The sequence below is a fragment of the Peromyscus maniculatus genome, chromosome 3 (assembly GCF_049852395.1).
Source record: "Peromyscus maniculatus bairdii isolate BWxNUB_F1_BW_parent chromosome 3, HU_Pman_BW_mat_3.1, whole genome shotgun sequence".
NCBI lineage: Eukaryota > Metazoa > Chordata > Mammalia > Rodentia > Cricetidae > Peromyscus > Peromyscus maniculatus.
The window spans coordinates 65,275,185-65,294,386 of NC_134854.1; the positions used below are offsets into that span (position 1 = coordinate 65,275,185).

The 19,202-nt window shown below is 46.4% G+C and overlaps 1 protein-coding gene and 1 non-coding gene across 2 annotated transcripts in view; one reads left to right on the forward strand and one right to left on the reverse strand.

Moving 5' to 3' along the window:
• The window catches only part of Znf746 (zinc finger protein 746), a 279,080-nt gene that overhangs the window by 82,640 nt on the left and 177,238 nt on the right, over window positions 1-19,202 (reverse strand). The gene's annotated exons all lie outside the window — the stretch shown is intronic.
• Trnac-gca (transfer RNA cysteine (anticodon GCA)) lies at window positions 14,361-14,432 on the forward strand. The gene has a single exon. It is a non-coding gene; the product is annotated as a tRNA-Cys (tRNA).

A 19,202-nucleotide genomic window follows, 5' to 3' on the forward strand; every position in this document is an offset into this window, starting at 1 on the left:
ATATTATATAAAATTAAGATATTTATATAAGATACAAAATAAAAATATAAAATAATACATAGTATGTATATATATATATACTATATATATAAATTGGAGGGAGGAAAGGGAAGGAATAAAAGATATAATTGTACTATATAATTATATATTATAATTTATATAATATACATTTACTATATGACTATATAGTATATATACCACATAATATATACAGCTGGGCTGCAGTAATTGGACTTTTATATGCAAGAAAAGAAAGCTTCTGGTTTGTCTGCTTGTTTGTGCCTTTGGTTGGTTCCTGGTTATTTTGAGAGTTCAGAATTTGCAGCCAAGTTTAACCCTAACGTATCACCTGCATTAGTTACTTTTCTCACTGCTGTGACAAAGCACCGTTAAAAACAAATTAACAAGGAAGGGCTATTTTGGCTCACAGTTTGAGGGCACAGTCCATCAACCATGGTCAGGAAACAGAGAGTGGGAGGAGGGGAAGGGAGGCTAATTCTCAGTCCACTTTCTTCTTTTCATCCAGTCTGAGACCCCAGCCTGTGTGACAGCATGGTCTGTGGGATGGGGCGGCCTGTGGGATGGGGCAGCCTACATTCAGGCTGGGTCTTCCATGCTGAGTTAAACCCTTCTGGAAACACACACACACACACACACACACACACACACACACACACACACACACACCTGAGGTGTGTTTCCATAGTGATTCTAAATCCAGTGTAAGCTGCCAGTGAAAACAAACATCATCTCACAACATATGCCCAATGCTCTCATTATCTTCAACTACAAACTCCCTTAGGCAATTCCTTCATTTTCGTATCTTCTTGTTTTGGAAATGGAAACCCCCAGTTTCCCCTTAATTTCTCTCATGTACCCATGATCTCAGAGCTACATTGTGCTCCATTGACCCACTATGGACCTACCAATTAAGGCCTTTGTCTGTAGTCTTTCTTTTTCTTTAAAAATTTAAATTATGCTTTTTGCCAAGATGGCACCAAAAGTGAAAAAGGCAGTTCCTACCCTAGCAAAGCTGAGATTAAAGTAAAGGGCTTGGAAGCCTAGACCGCAGTGCCGAAAGTTGTCCACAGCCACAAAGGGGAGAAGAGGCCCACGTCACCCACCTCTGGCAGCCCTGTGGCTCTGGAGGCAGCACAAACACCCTCATAAGAATGTCCTCAGGACCTACAAGCTTGACCACTGTGAAGGAACTATGACATTGATGTGGCCAAAGTCAACACCCTGATGAGTCCTAACAGAAAGAAGAAGACATGTGTTTGGCTACTTCCTCATTAGGATGCTCTGATAGTGTCAACAAAATTGGAGTCACCATTGAGTCCAGCTGCTTAATTCTAGGTACACATTGTTTTAATCATAAAAATTTTGTAAATTACATTAATTTGTGTGTGCACTCATATCTGTGCCAAAACCCATGTGTAGAGACCAGAGGACAGACAGTGCATGAGGTTATGGCTCTCGCAGTCTGTGACCGTCACTGTCAAGTGGTTGTGTGGGTCCACCATATGGGTCCTTGGGCTCAAACTTACATGGTCAGGCTTAACAGCAAGTGCCTCTGTTCACTGAGCCATCTTGCCGGCCCTCCCTGTGGTCTTTCTACCGTCTTCTCTATTTATTTCTAATGCCATAAATACACGACCCCACTGACCTTTTCCACCTTTGCTGTGGGATAGCCAGTCTTTGCTCAAGAGTATGGAGTAAGACAAAAGATTCAACCTCTGCCTGACCTCAACTGGCTCAACTACAGATAACCAATGATGTCATTCCTTTGGAATTCACTCATTTCCCATAGTGCCAGCTTCATAGTTTAATTTTCTTCTTTAGTAAGTGTCATCTTTCTCCTTTGTTCTCTTTAGAAAACCTTGCTTCCTCCTCCACTGGGAAGACTGAGGCCATCTGACGGAAGCACCTCCACTGGGAAGACTGAGGCCATCTGGTGGGAGCACCTCCACACCCTTATGCTGCTGTCTTTCCCGTCTTGCTTCTCAAGTCTAAGAGGAAGAGGTCTGTCTCCCCTGCCCTAGCTCACCCTGTAAACCTAGTCTGTCTCTTCCCCACTCCCCCTGCTCATCCTGTGAACCTGGTCTGTCTTTTCAGTTTCCCTGAGTTCCCACTAAAGCACTAACAATCTCCTTGGCATCCTCACACAGGGATATGACTCTACAGATTCTACTCAACTTAAAAGACAGATACTGTGGTCTCAAGTTTGGAGTAATTATGGTCAAGTATGTGCAATGGGATACAGGTGCATCATGAGCACATGGCATGACTCACCTGTCAGGAGCAGGGAAAGTTTCTCAGGAGAGCACCATCGGCTGTCCATCACCTCTCTAACCTTCCATCATCTCATTAGACCTTTTCTTGGTTTTGAGTCCATTCCCAGAGGGCCTGCCTCCATTGCCTTGAGGGCTCTCATGCTTTTCCTCATGTTCTTTCTACTTCACTGCCCACTTTTCTGTCTCTTTTGCTTGTAACTTCTCAACACCCCAATTTGTGAATATCTAAGGGCCCAGGACTTAGTCCTTAGGCCATTGCTCATTTCTGCTCATGCCTCCTCAGTGACCACATTTTGTCCTGTGGATGTGATGGGCTTGTGACCCTCATATTTATGTCATTAGCCAGGACTTCCCTTGTGCAGGCGTTTCCTCCAAGATAGAAACATTCCACCTTTCAGGGAAGTTCCTTAAAACAGAAGGTAAATAACTCAAAACAGTGCTGAGACAACAGGAGGGAAATCAGTCCCTGGTGGACTGCCTTCTCAGAGCCATTGGGACACTTGGTTATCTCTGACTGAAGTCCACATCAATGTCTGGGAATAAAGGACCATAGAGGAGGGAAAGGGATTATTGAGGGAACTAGGAATAAGGAAAGCTGTGTTTAAACCGCAGTTCATTGGGCCAGATAGTATGTTCATAGAGGGATTAAAGAAAAGACTAAGCTAGCAGGGACCTCAAGGCTGGTATGGAGCTTGAACGGAGGCCTTTGGTAGGGTAAGCTCTGTATAAAGAAAGGCTTTGGTAGACCAGCATGCAAAGTGTCTGTAAAGTTCAAGGGCAGCCTAGAGGAGTCCAGGGAAAGGCAAAGCAAAGGAAGAGCTCTGTCTGGGTTCTGCAAGACAAATGTGGCAAGATCTAGCTGGAATTCCTAAGGGAAAAAACTGATAGAAAGCTAAACTGTGTGCTAAGGAGCTTCTGGGTGGCTTTCAGCCCAAGGGGTGGTTCACAGAAGATAGAACAACACAGGTAAAGACACTCAAGCCTGACCCAGGAGCAGGCAGTTCCCCCGCCCCAGGTCAAGGAGGGTACATTTCCTTCTGGTAAAGGTGATGCTAGGGGTGGGGATGGTTTGCTCAGCTAGGAACTCCCCCAATAACAGCTACATTGCTAACCCAGAGCCTCTCAGACCCAGGGATCCAGCAGATGCAGCAGGGGAGAACAGGGTCCTCTTCCTCCTTGGTCCTGTGTAAGGCCGAGTAGACTAGGTCAGGCCCACTGAGTTCATCAGGCATGGGAAAATGTAGGGAGGCTCCATGGAAGGACTCCAGAATATGGAAACATAATGGCTCAGAGAGAATGATTGGGGATTATAGGGAGCTAATTAAGTTAGCGCCTCTGCCCATGCTTTGTAGCTAACCTTGATCTGTGGAGAAAGTAATTGATACAAATGGACAGAACATTCCCACACTGTGTTAGACCTTGCTTAGGTCTGACTTTAGTGTCTTCCTAGTTGTCAGCCTCTGAGGTCACCTGACACAGCTGAGAACACTTGGCCACAGACTTTCAGAGTGCTTCACCAGGTTATCTTCGTAACCTCACTATCTGCTGTGGGACGGTGGGTCAGGATGTTGCCTTGTCCTGCCTATCCTATGGAAAAGGTTTTGTTATATTGATGATAAAATGCTAATTTCTGAGTCTTTTGTCTTTGCAGATTTGCAAAGCCACTGGAGAGACAACCAGGTACAATGGTACTCACAGCTACCTTACAACCCTACTGGGGCTGGGCTAAGAAAAAGGGGAAAGAATTAAAAAAGTATACTACATTGGTGGGAAAAGACCCTCCCAGAGGCCATGCTGTTACTAAACGAAAACCCCAGTGCTATGCACCAACATGCCACACAGGATGTGCCTGCTTGCAAAATAGTGGCTCCACTATCATGGAAAAATATCATGTCTTCCAATTGGATGTAGGCCTGCTCTACGAGGGGAGATTCACATCCAGTGCTATAAGCCAGGACAAAAACCTGTGGCTGGGAAGATTATAGGTCCCCATGGGGACGCAACTTCTATCATCTTACTGGATGGCTGTGATGCATCTCAAACCTTCGTGCTTACACCCATAGATCACTGTTGTCAGCCTCAACTGACAACCACCGGTGAAGATCCTGAGAACAAATGACTGCAGCTAGGACACAGATGAACATCGATTGCCACCGCCCCCAAGGCTCAGGGGTCTTTGGGGAAAAGGGGTCAGAAGGAATCTAAGAGCTGTAGGAAGGGGTGGACTGTTGTGCAGCAGTTTCCTCTGATAATGAAATATTTCATCCTGCGCCTTAAGCAGAAGGTAAACAACTCAAAATAGCTTCAGGAAGTCCCTGAAACTGACCAGATTCACTGGGTCCCTCCCTCCCTGAGTAAGCAGCGAAGATGGCTGAGGGTCGTTCTCAGACTCACCCAGCTGGCCTGCCTGGAAGAGGTTTGACTCACTCATGTGAGAGGACACTCTCCAACCTGCTGAACTGCCTGCATACGCAGTGTGCTGCAGGCTCCCAGCTTTTTGTGAGATGTCACCACTGCTGGCTGCCTCTGAGTCATTTCTGCTCCTGTAATTCTCACCCATATTCCTGTAGATAATCCCAGTTAAACGCATTGGTTCACCAAGTTGGACTTTGGTAATATCCATGATTTGGTGTCTGTCATGGACTCCCTACCTGTGGTGAGTAGGTGTGTGTGTTGCGTCTCTCCAGGAAAAGTCTCGTCACACAGTATCCCTTTAACCCCCACCTTCATCTGGGCATCTCCGTTTGGTTTTAAACGACTAAGGTAATGCTCTCCTTTCCTAATTTCATTTTGTGTCTGTCTGGTTTCTTTTTAGCCTTTTGCCCTCCTCAGCCACATCCACCTTGGTAACACTTTTGAGACCGCCCATGACCTTTGTTCAAATGTATTATGGAAAATACAGCTGAACTTTACAAAGAAAGCAGACGTTAGTAGGCTGCCCCCAGCCCCTCACTAATGTAAGCCCCACTCAAACACTGCTGTGATTGTGGATTTGTCTTTAAAAACACGGTGCCCCTCAACTCGGGCACCAAGAGGCTTTTCAGAGGCACCAGCTTTAACTGGCTTCATCGCCACAGTTGTGAATAACTGTCTTGCATGGATCATTTCATCTGGCGGCCCCAGGGAGACTCTGCCACACCCAGTGGGACTCAGCCTCACCCCTGGCCTTCCCTGCCAGGGAGAGGTTGCAGGGGAGGCGACCCTGGCAAACATTCTAGTCCCCACCCCCACCCCCTTCACCGAGTCTGGAGAGGTCTGGAGTGCCTGCCGTGTTCCTGACAAGGACACTTCTCAGAGGTCAGTCTGTAACTGAATTCGGGTCTGGTTCTGGTTGAGGAAGAAGAGCCCACAGGGAGCCTTATAACTAAAAGGGACAGGCCCAACAGGAACTCCTCTAATTAAGAGGAGTAGGCCCTTTTTCTGGGGATCGTCTTCTTCTGGATAAGGGGGGATAGGCCCAAGGGACTTCCTTGAGATCACGGAAGATATGCCCGTTCGGGGAGCCCTTTTATGGTCTGGAAAACTTGGGGGGAAGAGCTCTGACAGTAACTTCTCCCCCAGTCCTCCCACGCTAGATTGGGACCCGGCATCCTGGGTCTGTGTCTCCCAAGAGATATGGCTTCGGTTTTGCTGGAATAAATGGCCAGCTAACTGTATCAATGGGTGACTTGTGACGGGCAATTTGGCCGAGGAAGTTTTTTATTTCATTTCTTGATTTTGTTGCTGGTGTTTCTGTTTTGTTCTCTCTCCCCAAAGGAGCTGGGAGGTACTTGCTCTGGTTGACTTACTTAAAATTCTGTCAGTGTCTCTGAATTCTGACACTAGGTGGCAACCTCTGTACGCTGTTGCTAGCTGTCTTTTTTTTTTTTTTTTTTTTTTTTTTTTTTTTTTTTTTTTTTTTTTTTTTTGAGACAGGGTCTCTTGGCTGCTCTGGAATTCACTCTGTAGACCAGGCTGGCCTCAAACTTACAGATACCCACCTACTTCTGCCTCCTGAGTGCTGAGATTAAAGGCGCGCGCCACCACCACCACCACCGCCACTGCCCCGCTATTAACTATCTTTTTGCCTACCAAAAATAAAAAGTCTTACTCCTTTTATCTCCAGGACAGGAAACTTCTAGTCCCTCCACTGGTCCAGCCTGATCCTGGGTGCCCAGACAATGGAAGACCCGTGGCAGGTCCTGGACCACCCCTGCTGCATCAGCTGAACCCCAGGCAAGGCTGCTGCTCTCCCCTCTGCACTGAGGCCAGGGCAGCCAGAGGCAGCCAGGGTTAGGCTCCTCAGGGATGGAGGGCAGGCTGCTGTGCTTTGCTGCTGGGATCCCTGTCGCTGGCCTGTTTTTCCCTCCTGGGGCAGCGGCAAAGACATGAGGAAGGGCATCACCCTTTTCTGATCTATGATCCTTTCTCTCCTTCAGACCTATATAACTGGAAGACCCAGACTCCCCTTTTTCTGATGGGCCCCAAGCCCTAAGAGACCTTCTGGACTCCATTCTCTACACCCACTACCTCCTATCAATGACTTCTGACTCTTGACTTCAGAGAAAAGGGAACTATTGTGACAGAGGCAAAAAAAAAAAAAGGGGGGGGGAGCATTTTGGCTTCAAGCCACTGGTATGGACACTGAGACAAATTTCCCATCCAACTGCCCTGACTGGGACACCAATTCTAATGCAGTTTCCAGGCCCTGGACATTTTTCATTGGCACCTTATGACTGGAATTCAGGGTGCAGCTCAAAAACCCACTAATTTGTCTAAGACTACAGAGGTTCTTTGGGGTTCAAAAGAGCATCTTAGGACATTTCTCAAACAATTACAAAAAAATTTTAAAATGTATACTGCTTTTGATCCATGGGCTCCATTTAATATTAGGACATTAAATTTAGCTTGTCACTCAATCAACCCTGGACACCCAAAAACAAAACTCCCAAAGCTAGAGGACTTTGCAGGAATAAATACCTCTCAGCTCATCAGAGTGGCCCCAGAAGTTTACAACAGCCCAAATACTAAAAGACAAAAACAAGCTGCCTTGTGATTAAGCTACACATGCTGGCTGCTTTCCAGTCTCCTCACTCTAAGCTTCCTACTGCTTACACTACTTATGTCCAAAAAAAGAAAGAAAAAAAAATCCCACAAAACAAAACCAAAAAATGGGGAAATGGTGGATGGCCCCACCAGAAAGAGATCAATGTGCTGGTGTTTCAAGGAAAAGGACACTAGGAAAAGACATTCCAACCTCCAAACCCAGGAGAGCAATGGCCCTCTCCACTTAAGAAGAGAGGACATTGAACAAAACAAAGGGGCCAGGATCCCACCATCTTAGGCCTCCAAGAGCTCTTTGTCATTGCATCAGTTGGAGGCCACCCAACTGGTAGCCAAGTTTTTGGTAGACAGTGGTACAGAGGTTTCTCTTTTGAGAAACTCAATGGGGCCAGTTAGTCTAGGTCACAAACAAGTGACCCACTCCTTTGTGGTGGTCCCAGATGGTCCTGTCCCCATTCTGGGCAGAGATTTCTACAAAAGTTAGGCACAGTCATCACCTTACTTCTCAGGAAACTAAAATTTCCTTTGCACCCATCTCCCAACTCAGCTTAACTGCCTCTCTGTCTGAAGAATGTCTTTTAGCTCTTCCAGACTCCACAGCAGAAACAAATCCAGACACAGGAACCCTGCTCCAGGACTTGAAACAACAGTTTCCTGGGATGAGACACATCCTCCAGGTTTGGCAGCACACTACCCACCAGTTGTGGTAAATCTATTGGCTATATCCACACTCTTAAGGGTCTGGAAATATCCTATGAACCAAAAGTCTGGACTTCCCATATCAAGAGGCTGTTAGAAGCTAACGTCCTTACCCTATGCCCGTCAGCTTGGAATATGCCTTTCTTGCCTGCCCATAAACCAGGGACCTCAGACTATTGGCCAGCCCAGGATCTCTGGGAGATAAATAAAAGGACTGAAATCATTCATCCTATGATTCCAAATTCATACACGTTGCTCAGTCTCTCGTCAGACCTATGTAGTCTATATAGTCCTATACCTTAAGGATGCTTTTTGTTCCATTTCCCTGGTTCCAGTGAGTCAGTCTGTGTTTGCCTTTGAATGGACTGATCCAATGGCCAACTCTCAGTGCTGACTGAAAGGAAGCCTCCGCTCCCCAAATCAAGAAGCAGACAGGAGAATTCTTGGGGGGCGGTGGGATGTTACGGCTCTGGATGCCTGGGTTTGCTGAAATAGCCCAGTCCCTTTATTATGTCATTGCAATGGACTGAAACAGAGGAACAAGCTTTTGGCAATGAAAGCAGGCTCTAACCTGAGTCCCACCTCCGAGCCTACCGGATGTCACCAAACCATTCCACCTTCTCATTCAGGAGACTTAGGACACTGCAAAGGGCATTTTGACTCGGCTCCTGGGACCCTGGTGGAGGCCTGTAGCATTTCCGTCTAAGCATCTAGACCTGGTGGCCTCTAGCTGGCCATCCTGCCTTTGTGCCACAGCTACTATACTAGTAAGGGAAGCTGACCAGCTCCTGGGCCAGAGCCTGTCTTTAACAGCTCCCCATGTCATGAAAACCTCCCTAAGAGGGGCAAATGGCTGGTGGATGTCAAATGCCCACATCACTCAAAAGCAGAGCGTGTTGCTTGATCCGACCCATCTCACTGTTGCTCCTGTACAGAGCCTCAACCCTGCAACATCGATGCCCGATGATGACCTTGAGGTCCCCCTCCATGACTGCAAGGGCTTGCTGGACAATTCTTAGGCCTGTTGCCCAGACCTCCAGGACACTCCCCTACCTGAGACAGGTCTGTGTGTTTACTGATGGAAACAGCCTCATCATCAACGGAGTCAGGAAGGCTGGAGCAGCAACCTAATGGGCCACCGTATGGACACAAGCCTTGCCACAGGACACTGCAGCCCAAGAGGCAAAGCTGATTGCTCTCACGCAAGCCCTAGGCTGGAAAAAGGACAACCCAGTAAACATACAGACAACAGGTATGCTTTTGCTATCCTTCATGTCCATGCCATGACTTATAATGAGAGAGGTCTATTGACTGAAAAAAAAAAAACAACTTAAAAACAAAGAAAAAAGTTCTTGCTCTCCTTAAAGTGGTTTGGCTCACGGAGGAGATGGCTGCTATCTATTGCAAGGGGCATCAAACAGCCAATACACCTGAAGCCCAACGAAACTGGAGGGAAGACCAGGCAGCCCGGAAAGCAGCAGAAATGCCGTGGAGCTCCCTTCTGTCTTGTTTATTGCTTTTCCTGATCCACATCTTCCTCCCCAACCCATCTACTCCAGGAAAAGTGGACAAGGCCTGCTCCTAGGATACAAAACAGGATCTGGCTAGATGGCGGATCTTGACAACCTCAAGAATTACCCTGACTGAGGCCATCAGAAGCCTTTTGGTGCATCAGCCGCACCAGTCTACCCGTCTGGGAGCCACCAGACTGACTGAGTTATTATCTTCCAGGTACCAGGTTCTGTGTCTCCAAGAGATGGCCATCTAGGCTGCCTCTCAGCACCTCTCCTACATACAAGTCAACCCAAAGCAAGGGACAATAGGAGTCCCTGCCATTCATCTGAGAAAACTAGCCCCTGGTAAAAACAAAGTCAACTTCATGGAGGTAAAGCCTCCTTACACCAGGTAAAAGTGTGTTAGTGTTTTAGACATCTTCTTAGGATGGGTAAAAAGCCTTTGCTACCCAGAGAGAGACTGCTGTGGCAACAGTCAAGACTCTTTTATGTGAAATTATTCCCAGGTTCCAGTTTCCACTGTCGGTTAGATCAGATAAGGACCTTCCTTACTTGACCCTATCTCAGATGGTCAGGAAGGCCTTGTCGTAACCTGGGAGCTCCACTGTGCCCATCGACCTCAGAGCGCTGGACAGGTCAAATGCATGAACCAGACTACTAAGTCTGCTCTCTCTAATTAATTAATTTTAAAAAATTAATTGGCCCAATCTTTTACCCCTGGACCTTCTTAGAGCATGATGCACCCTTTACTAGACAAAATTCATTCTCCATGAGATTAGGTTTAAAAGGCTACCCCTTGCCCATTTTAAGAGATCATATCATTAAAAAAAATAGCAATAAATTTCTTTTAAAGTACTCCCATTTCTCAAATAGGTCCAGACTACAGGCCACTCCAGGGTTTGAACACCCTTCTGGTTCCCTTCTTGGTGCCCTATCATTCATTCGAACCCAGGGACCAAGTATACATCAAAAAGCTAAAGCTGAAACAAAAACAAAAACAAAAAAACCTGGCACCTGCCTGGACAGTGCCCCACACTGCCATCCTGACAATGCTCAGTCATTGTTGATGGAATCAGCATACAGTCGAGGTTGATGGAATCACAGCTGGATTCATCACTCCCATGCCAAGCCTGGTCCAGACCAGGACTGGAAATGAACTATCTCACCTGGACCAGATCCACTCAGGCTAAGGCTCTCTCACAAATAAAACTCCTGTTTGGTTAAATATCTGCCCCCTTTTCTGTCTCTTGTAGTACTAGTCTTACAGTTACTCCCAACTCAGAAGCCTATTTAGCTCCCACAGTGTGACAAGGCAAAGTTTCCTCCATCTTGTTTCAGCTGGAGCCATCTTTGGTTTAGTTTGAAACTGACCCCCCTCCCCTTTTCTACCTCTGCTGTGAAAAAGTCCCATGGGGTCTTAGTCAGGGTTTTATTGCTGTGAAGAGACACCATGACTATGGCAACTATTATAAAGGAAAACATTTAATTGGGGCTGGCTTACAGATTCAGAGGTTTAGTCCATTATTGTCATTGTAGGAAACATGGTGGTGTGCAGGCAGACATGGTGCTGGAGGAGCTGAGAGCTCTATATCTTGGCCAGCAGGCAGCAGAAGGAGACTGTGTAGCACACTGGGTGTAGCTTGAGCATATACAACTTCAAAGCCCACCCTCATAGTAAATTCACACTTCTTCCAACAAAGCCACACCCACTCCAACAAGGCCACACCTCTTAACAGTGCCACTCTTGTAGGGCAATCATTCAAACTCATGAGTCTATGGGGGGCATTTATATTCAAACCAACATAGGTAGGAAAGCACTCAACCATGTTCTAGAAACTCTGGTCAAAATGCCTCAGGCTAACTGCATGTTTTTTGCTTCTGTTAAACAGCTTGCTTGCTTTATTTCCCCCAGCAACTGCCAATCAGAATGTATTTTTTCTGTGGGTTTTTTTTTTTTTTTGCATTTTTAAAAGCTCCCTAAAATGCATTTGAGGCTGTTCTGTGAGAATTGTTTCTCTCTAGGCTTAATATAGACTCTCAGTTCAGACTTTAGATGTACTTTGGGCCTCTGCCCTGCAACAACAGGAACTTGGTTGTCTTGGTTATGGTTTCTATTGTGGTGAAGAGGCACGATGACCACTCTTTTCTTTTCTTTTCTTTTCTTTTCTTTTCTTTTCTTTTCTTTTCTTTTCTTTTCTTTTCTTTTCTTTTCTTTCTTCCTTCCTTCCTTCCTTCCTTCCTTCCTTCTTTCCTTCCTTTCCTTCTCTCTCTCTCTCTCTCTCTCTCTCTCTCTCTCTCTCCCTCTCTCTCTTCCTTATTTTCTTTTTTGTGTGTGTGTGTGTGAGACAGGGTTTTTCTGTGTAGGCCTGGCTGTCCCAGAACTCACTCTGTAGACCAGGCTGGCTTTGAACTCAGTGATCCGCCTGCCCCTACCTTCCAAGTGCTGGGATTAAAGACATGTGCTACCATTGTCCAGCAGGCCATGGCAACTCTTATAAAGGAAAACATTTAACTGAGTTGGTGGTGCTGTGGATATCACTCTATATAAATAAAACACTGATGGCCAGTGACCAGGCAGGAAGTATAGGTGGGACAAGGAGAGAGGAGAATTGGGGAAACAGGAAGAAGGGGAAAAGACACTGCAGCCACCGCCAGGACAAGCAACATGTAAAGACGCCGGTAAGCCACCAGCCATGTGGCAAGGTATAGATTTATAGAAATGGGTTAATTTAAGATAAAAGAACAGTTAGCAAGAAGCCTGCCATGGCCATACAGTTTATAAGTAATATAAGTGTCTGAGTGATTATTTTATACGTGGATTGTGGGACTGCGGGGCTTGGTGGAACCTGGAGAGAAGCTCTCCAGCAACATGGTGGCTTACAGTTTCAGAGGTTCAGTCCATTATCATCATGGCAGGGAGCATGGGGGCATGCAGGCAGACATGGTGCTGGAGAAGGAGCTGCTACATGTTGATATGCAGGCAGCAGGAAATAGACTGAGTGTCATAGTGAGTGAAGTTTGAACAAAAGAGACCTCAAAGTCCACCCCCACAGTGACACATTTCTTACTTCAACAAGGCCTCCTAATAGTGCCACCCCTTTTGGGGCCATATTCTTTCAAATCACCAGGTTTACCTGTACCGCCAGTCTCTCCCACTGTGTGACCTTAGAACAACTGTATAATACTCCAGTTTTATGTATTGTTGTACATGTACTTCCCCAAGTGCATGTTTATTCAGGACTAGAGGACCTCTTATTTTCCTTGGTGCTGCCCCACTGGCAAACAGGAGAGCTGCCATTCTCCCTGTTCCAATGAAGTAAATTGCCTTTTAAAGTTCATCAAACAAAAACTGGCTCAGTTAAGCTAATGACCCTCAGGACTCAGTATTTACCCCTTAGCCAAATTCAAAGGTTTAAAGGTAACTAAAAAAAATGGGGTAATGAAATGACTAAGTTAATGCCATCCTGTCCTAACTTGACTAGTGCCTGCCTGGTCACTTCTCAGCCTTCTACCCCCAATAGTCACATTCACCTTGGCAGTGCCTTGAGGGACTTTCCATAATCTTGGCCATGGTCTAGATGTATTATGTAGTATCTGGAAAATACCAACAAGCTTTACAAAGAAAGCAGAGGTCACCCCAAATCCCTCATTAATGTAACCCCTCTTCGAACGTGATGTAATTGTGGATTTGTCTTTAAAAACACTGTACCACTCAGCTTGGGCACCAAGAGACTTTTCAGAGGCATGAGCCCACTCTTAGTCTGGCTATTAGTAAAAGGACTAAAAACTGTAATTGGCCTACTCAGTGTGGTTGTCAATAACTATCTCATGTGAATCATTTCAGGTTCTGTAGCAGATGGCCCCCATCATGATGTCCTGAAGTGGACTGATTGATGGTGCAGCTGTTCTTCCAGCTACTCAGCCAAGACCCAAGTGCTTCCCTTCATGGTTTTCTTTCTCTCGCTCTTGCACATGTGATGGTTTGAATGAATGGCCCCCGTAGGCTCATAGATTTGAATACTTGGTCACCAGGGAGTGGCACTATTTGAAAGGATGAGGAGGCATGACCTTATTGGAGGAAGTCTGTCACTGGTGGTGGGCTTTGAGATTTCAAAAGCCCATCCAAGCCAAGAGATTCTCTTCCTGCTGCCTGAGGATCTGGATGTAGAACTCTCAGTTACCTCTCCATCACCATGTCTGCCTGCATACCACCATGCTTTCTACCATGATGACAATGGACTAAACCTCTGAACCTGCAAGCAAGCCTCAATTCAATGTTTTCCTTTCTAAGAGTTGCCATGGTCATATGTCTCTTCATAGTAATAGAACACTGACTAAGACAGCATCCAAATCACTATCAACTCCTGTTCATGTTACTTCAAAATACATCTAGTTTCTGACCACTTCTCCTTACCTCTACCATAATGATGCTAGATAGATTCCCAACTATCTCTTTCCTGGATCACTGTAGCTAGGTTAGCTCAGGGTAGAGAAGACGGGTATGACCCATGCAGGATGGGGAGTTGGGAGCCAGGTGCAGCAAGGCTGCAAAAGTTGCCTCAGCCTCCCACAGGGCTGCTTTTTTGCCTGCTGACAATTCAAGTACAACCAGATGTCCTAACTGGATGGATGGCTTGCATCTGGCAAGAGTGATGCCAGAGGGGTGAAGCTGAAAATGAACATGACAGAGGAATGAATGGAGGAAAGACAAGCAGAGCTTGGGGTAAGATGAATCCAGGGCCTGCAGAACTGCCCTGTTAATAGTATCCCATTCAGGTAAAGGCTATAAATTATAGTGTCTCTCAAGCCAGGGGGTATAGCTCAGGGGTAGAGCATTTGACTGCAGATCAAGAGGTCCCTGGTTCAAATCCAGGTGCCCCCTGTGGGTGTCTTTTTGTTGTTTTTTTGCTTTCTTGATTCAGGTATATCCTCATTAGCTTCAGCCATCCTTAATCCCCATTTGTCAACCCGTCCCTTCTCTGCCAGACTCTTGCCCTCTCTTTGGAAATACTTTGAGCTTTGTGCTTCTTCTCCAGTACTGAGACACTCTTCCTGTCTTCTCCTTCAAGCTTTGCTGATTGTAGCAATCACAGACGACCTGAAGACAGAAACCTAGTCATTAAGTACATGGAATTTAATAGGAAGAACGATTACGTTAAGAAAGATGAGAATAAAGCTGCAAAGCAAATGGTAATGGGTTCAGCAGGCAAGGGGCCCACGCAAGTCCAGAGTTGGAAGGGACTCCCCTCTGATGCAAAGGTTCAGCTCACTTTGGGGAAAGGGGTTTTGTTTGCGCTTAATTATTATTTTTAGGTTAACATACAAAGTAATGGGATTCATTATGGCATCTATATTCATGGATAATTATACTTTGTTCTCCTCCCCACACCCTACTGCCTTCCACTGTGTTCCCTTTCTTCCCCCAACTTAGTTGTACCTCCTGGTTTCTTATCACATGTCCCATTACCTCTTCATTTCTCCCCCCCTTAGGATGGCTTCCTCACTTCTCATGATCCCTTTTCTGTCCTTCTCTATCTCTGTCTCTCTGTCTCTCTGTCTGTGTCTCTGTCTCTCACACGTACGACAATCCTGAAAATGACATGATTTCATTTATTCTGCATGGCTGAATAAAGCCTCAAAGTCTTCTCATCCATTCACATCCAGCTGGGGAAGAGTTATTAGCGAATTACCAGCCATTCTTGGTCACAGCTTCTCAGCAAGCAGGAACTATCCTGTATAGATTACGTGAACCTTGAGAAAGTGAGACCAGGGGCTGCAGTATTCCCACAAAGGGTCCAGGAACCAAGCGCTTCAGTGGAGCAGGCTGAGTGTGGCAGGCAGAGGATGGTTACAAGGCTGGCTAGGGCTGTGAGGTCTCCAAGGGACTTGCTTCTTTGGGTATGTGCCTGAGCAGAGCACCAGCAGAATTGAGTGTACACTACTGAACAACCATCCCCAGCCAGGAAAGCGGGCGTTCCTGGGGAGGTTGGCAAGCTACCCTGTTCCTTGACCATTCTTGTAGCAACGACTGTCAACGTCATTCTGTCATGAACCAGGTTCATTATGGCAGAGTAAACATGGAAGGGTGATTGACAGCTGAGAATCATATACTGATAGTGGCTGAAGCATGAATTGTTTGCTTTGGTCAAAGGGTGTTCAAAGATGTGATACAGGCGGGGCGGTAGGCCAGTTGGTAAGACTGTCACCTGGCACTTCCATGGTTATCATGACATCTGCTTGTCCTGTGAATTGGTACAGCAGCTCCAAGCCATGGAAATAGCTGGAGCCAAAATGGAGTCACTTAGGCCAAATCCTAATGAAAAGGAGTGAGGAGGCCATGTAGAAGGGCTGCCACATATACCCATGCCTGTGACTGAAAGTACAGCAAGGTCTTTCTGAATTCACAACCTTGCATGAAGCACACTGAAACCTTACACAGGAAATACTTCTGGGCAGATGCCTGTCCATGGTCTACCTGTTCAACTGTGGACAGGCACCACCTCATCACAAGCCCCTGTCTTTGATACTTGGATAATTGTTTCAAATAGTGTATGTACCCTCATTTTCCCTTGCTCACCTGAGTGTGCCCTGGGCTGTCAGATTCTGTGTATCCTGGATTCTAATTTCTCTTCTATTTCTGAACAAACTCATTTCTATGTCACCATTTTGGTTGACAAAGAGCCCAGTCTAGATCATTCTATTCACATCCCAACTGCAGACTCATGGGCACTATGGCAGATGGGTGTGTTTTGTGACACCAGACTTCCTCATGGCTTGTTGTACAACATCCCTGTGACTAAGACTGCCAAATGCTGAAGTGGGGGTGTGGAGGGGTTCTTGCTGGGACACATCCCAAAATACATGGCTTTCTGTGCAGTGGTGCGTGGTAAGCAATCTGTTCTATCAGCTTCAGGAGTGGAGAGGAAGCTACTGTTGAGGGCAGGAAGACAGCAGCCTGTGAAAGCCTGGAAAGCAGAAAATGTCCTTGATGGTGCAGAGATGGGGAGGGGATGTTTGGCAAAAGCTACTTGCTGCAGGCTGCATTTTGGCAAGGGGTCCTAAAAAAGATCTGAGCTCAGATGAGAACTGGCTTGCTTTATAAGCAGAATTCAAAGATGGTATGGATTACTCAGAAATTGCATAGTTGGGAAAATAAATTGATGTATCCAAAATTACTGTATCAGTTTAAGACAAAGGAAACTTGGTGCCTTCCACAGATACAACCTCAGGGAAAAGAGCAACTCAACTGTGTGGCTTAAAAACCCCTTTTCAAGACCATGACATCACCAAGGTGGTACCAGTTAGATCCTCTCATTGGACAGGTGTTCCTAGGAAGATAAGGGTATGATCCCATAGGAACTTGATGTGCCCAAATACTTACAGTTGAGCCAGGGAAAAGAATATCAAAGAGGAGTGTGGTGGTTGTTGTTGGGAATAGAACCAAATTCATAAGCAACCCACTAGTTTCCTGAGAGCCTGTATTAGCCAGGCTTCTGTGCTTCTGCGTCCAAATATCCTAGGAAGGCATCTTAAAGGAGGAAGGTTTGCTCTGCTTATGATTCACGGGCTTACTGCTATCATGACTGGAATGGGAAGCATGAACAGAGCAGAACATTTGATATCATGGTGGCCAGAGAACAGGAATACAGGAAGGTGCCAGGGCAAGATATAATGCCAGGACATGCCCTATGACCTACTTCCTACAGCGTGGTCCCACCACCCATGTTTCAGCACCTTCCACTAACTCCATCCTATGGTGAGTTCATGGAGGGGTGAATCCTTCTTTAGGTCAGAGCCACCGTGATCTCTGGGGACCGCCTCATGGTCAGCCTCAGAGCTGAATAAACTAATGTCCTGGCATTTTCTCCATCCCTTCAAGCTGACAATTAAGATCCACCATCACAGGCTGTATTTCCAGAAGTGTGAGCAAGCCAGACAGAAGGGACCAAGGATACCAGAGGTGAGAAGACCTCTGGGCCAGCAACATTCTACAGGTGGGAGCAGCTGAAAGGATTGCCCAGCCATCAAAAAGCACGTAGTTTCCTACAACCTCCTTGGAAACTGTGAAGACAGATGGTGCATTTTCAGTGTGGAGCCAAGTGTCATGCAGAACACGATGGGAGCCACCTCAGTGGCATGGCCAGAGCCTAACCAGGGAACATCCTGAATCCCAGGATGCTTACCTGTTGGTCTGGGTCTCCTAGTTGGGAGGTAATTTGTTATATCAGATGGTTTTGTGGGATGCTGGAGTATACTGAAGGTGGCATGTAGAAGAGGAATCCCACTGTGGGAAAGGTAGCAGGCACTGTGACTACGTCTACCTAGAGCTAAGTTTCTGTGGACTGCATCTGTGACCTTGTGCACTTCTGTGTTGCTGGATCTCCAGGCACAGGTATTTTGCAGGAAGTCTGTTCTGGTACATCCTCTGTGTTTGGGGTCCAGGAGGGACAGAAGTTTTGTCTTATAAGTTCATAGATGTGGAAATCAAGAAGTTCCACCAGGATTTACTATAGACCTCAATCCTGGACCATGATTAGTCAAGGCTTTGGGAGAGCTGGCCTCTTTCCAGATCTCCCCATGAGAGGAGGGCATGCTTCCTAACCACTGTCTAGGGCTCTGTCCTGTGACTCGATTTCCCCATGAGGTGGCAGCATGTAATACAGAAGAGGCTTGACATCTGCACACCTAGCTGGACATCCTCATGTGAATTTCTGCCATTGTCATGAAGGTGTTTTCCCACTAGCTGTTTGTCCTCCACCAGGGACCACAGATTGAACATTGAGGAGCAGACTGAGCCCAAATCAGAGACAGAATCAATCAATCAATCAATCAATCAAACAAACAAACAAACACAGACGGACCCACAGTTTGAGGCAGAGCCAAGAAAGCACAGTCTAGACCCACTGATGGGCATCCACCCTGGTGAACTATGAGAATGAAAATGATGCTGATCACTGCATGGGACTCGGCTTTGGAATGGATAGTTGGGCAGCATTGTTGTGGCGGTGGCTGACTACCTCAACCATGGTTCCCACACCTGCCTTCTCCCTAACACCCATCAAGTACTGACTGAAAGGAGGAGAAGGACTCTATCTGTTGAATTCAGAATGTGTAGATGGGGTAGAAAGGAGATGCTGAGCTAAGTAAGGGAACTCTCAGGAATGTAACAGTGAATTCATGGGGGGGGGGAAGTTGAGTATCCAGGCAGGTGTTGGCAGGTTGTCAGTTTTCCCAGCCTACCAATGAAGAAGATTTACTGTACACTGTGGAATCCTTGGGTGTAGGAACACAGATTATTATTGTTTGGATATGAGTATGATAGACCCCAGACCCAGGGTACTACCTTCTCGAGTGGGCGCCCCAAGAACCCAGACTGGTCCAGTTGATGCAAACAGCAAGAGGTTTATTGATGCGGCTGTACAGTCAGGCTACTCTTGTCCTGAGAGCAAGAGTCGCGCCCACTGCAGCCACATGGGTACTTTTAAAGGAAAAACCACAAGATTGCAATTCCCATACAATTTCGTTTCGATTGATTTATGTTTAGAGGCTAATTTCTCAAGATCATGGTCTGATCACAGAGGGGGTACAGTCACGTCTGCATGTACATTCTTCCCGAAACCTCAAGGGGGGTATCAGGGTGGGAGTGAGAGTT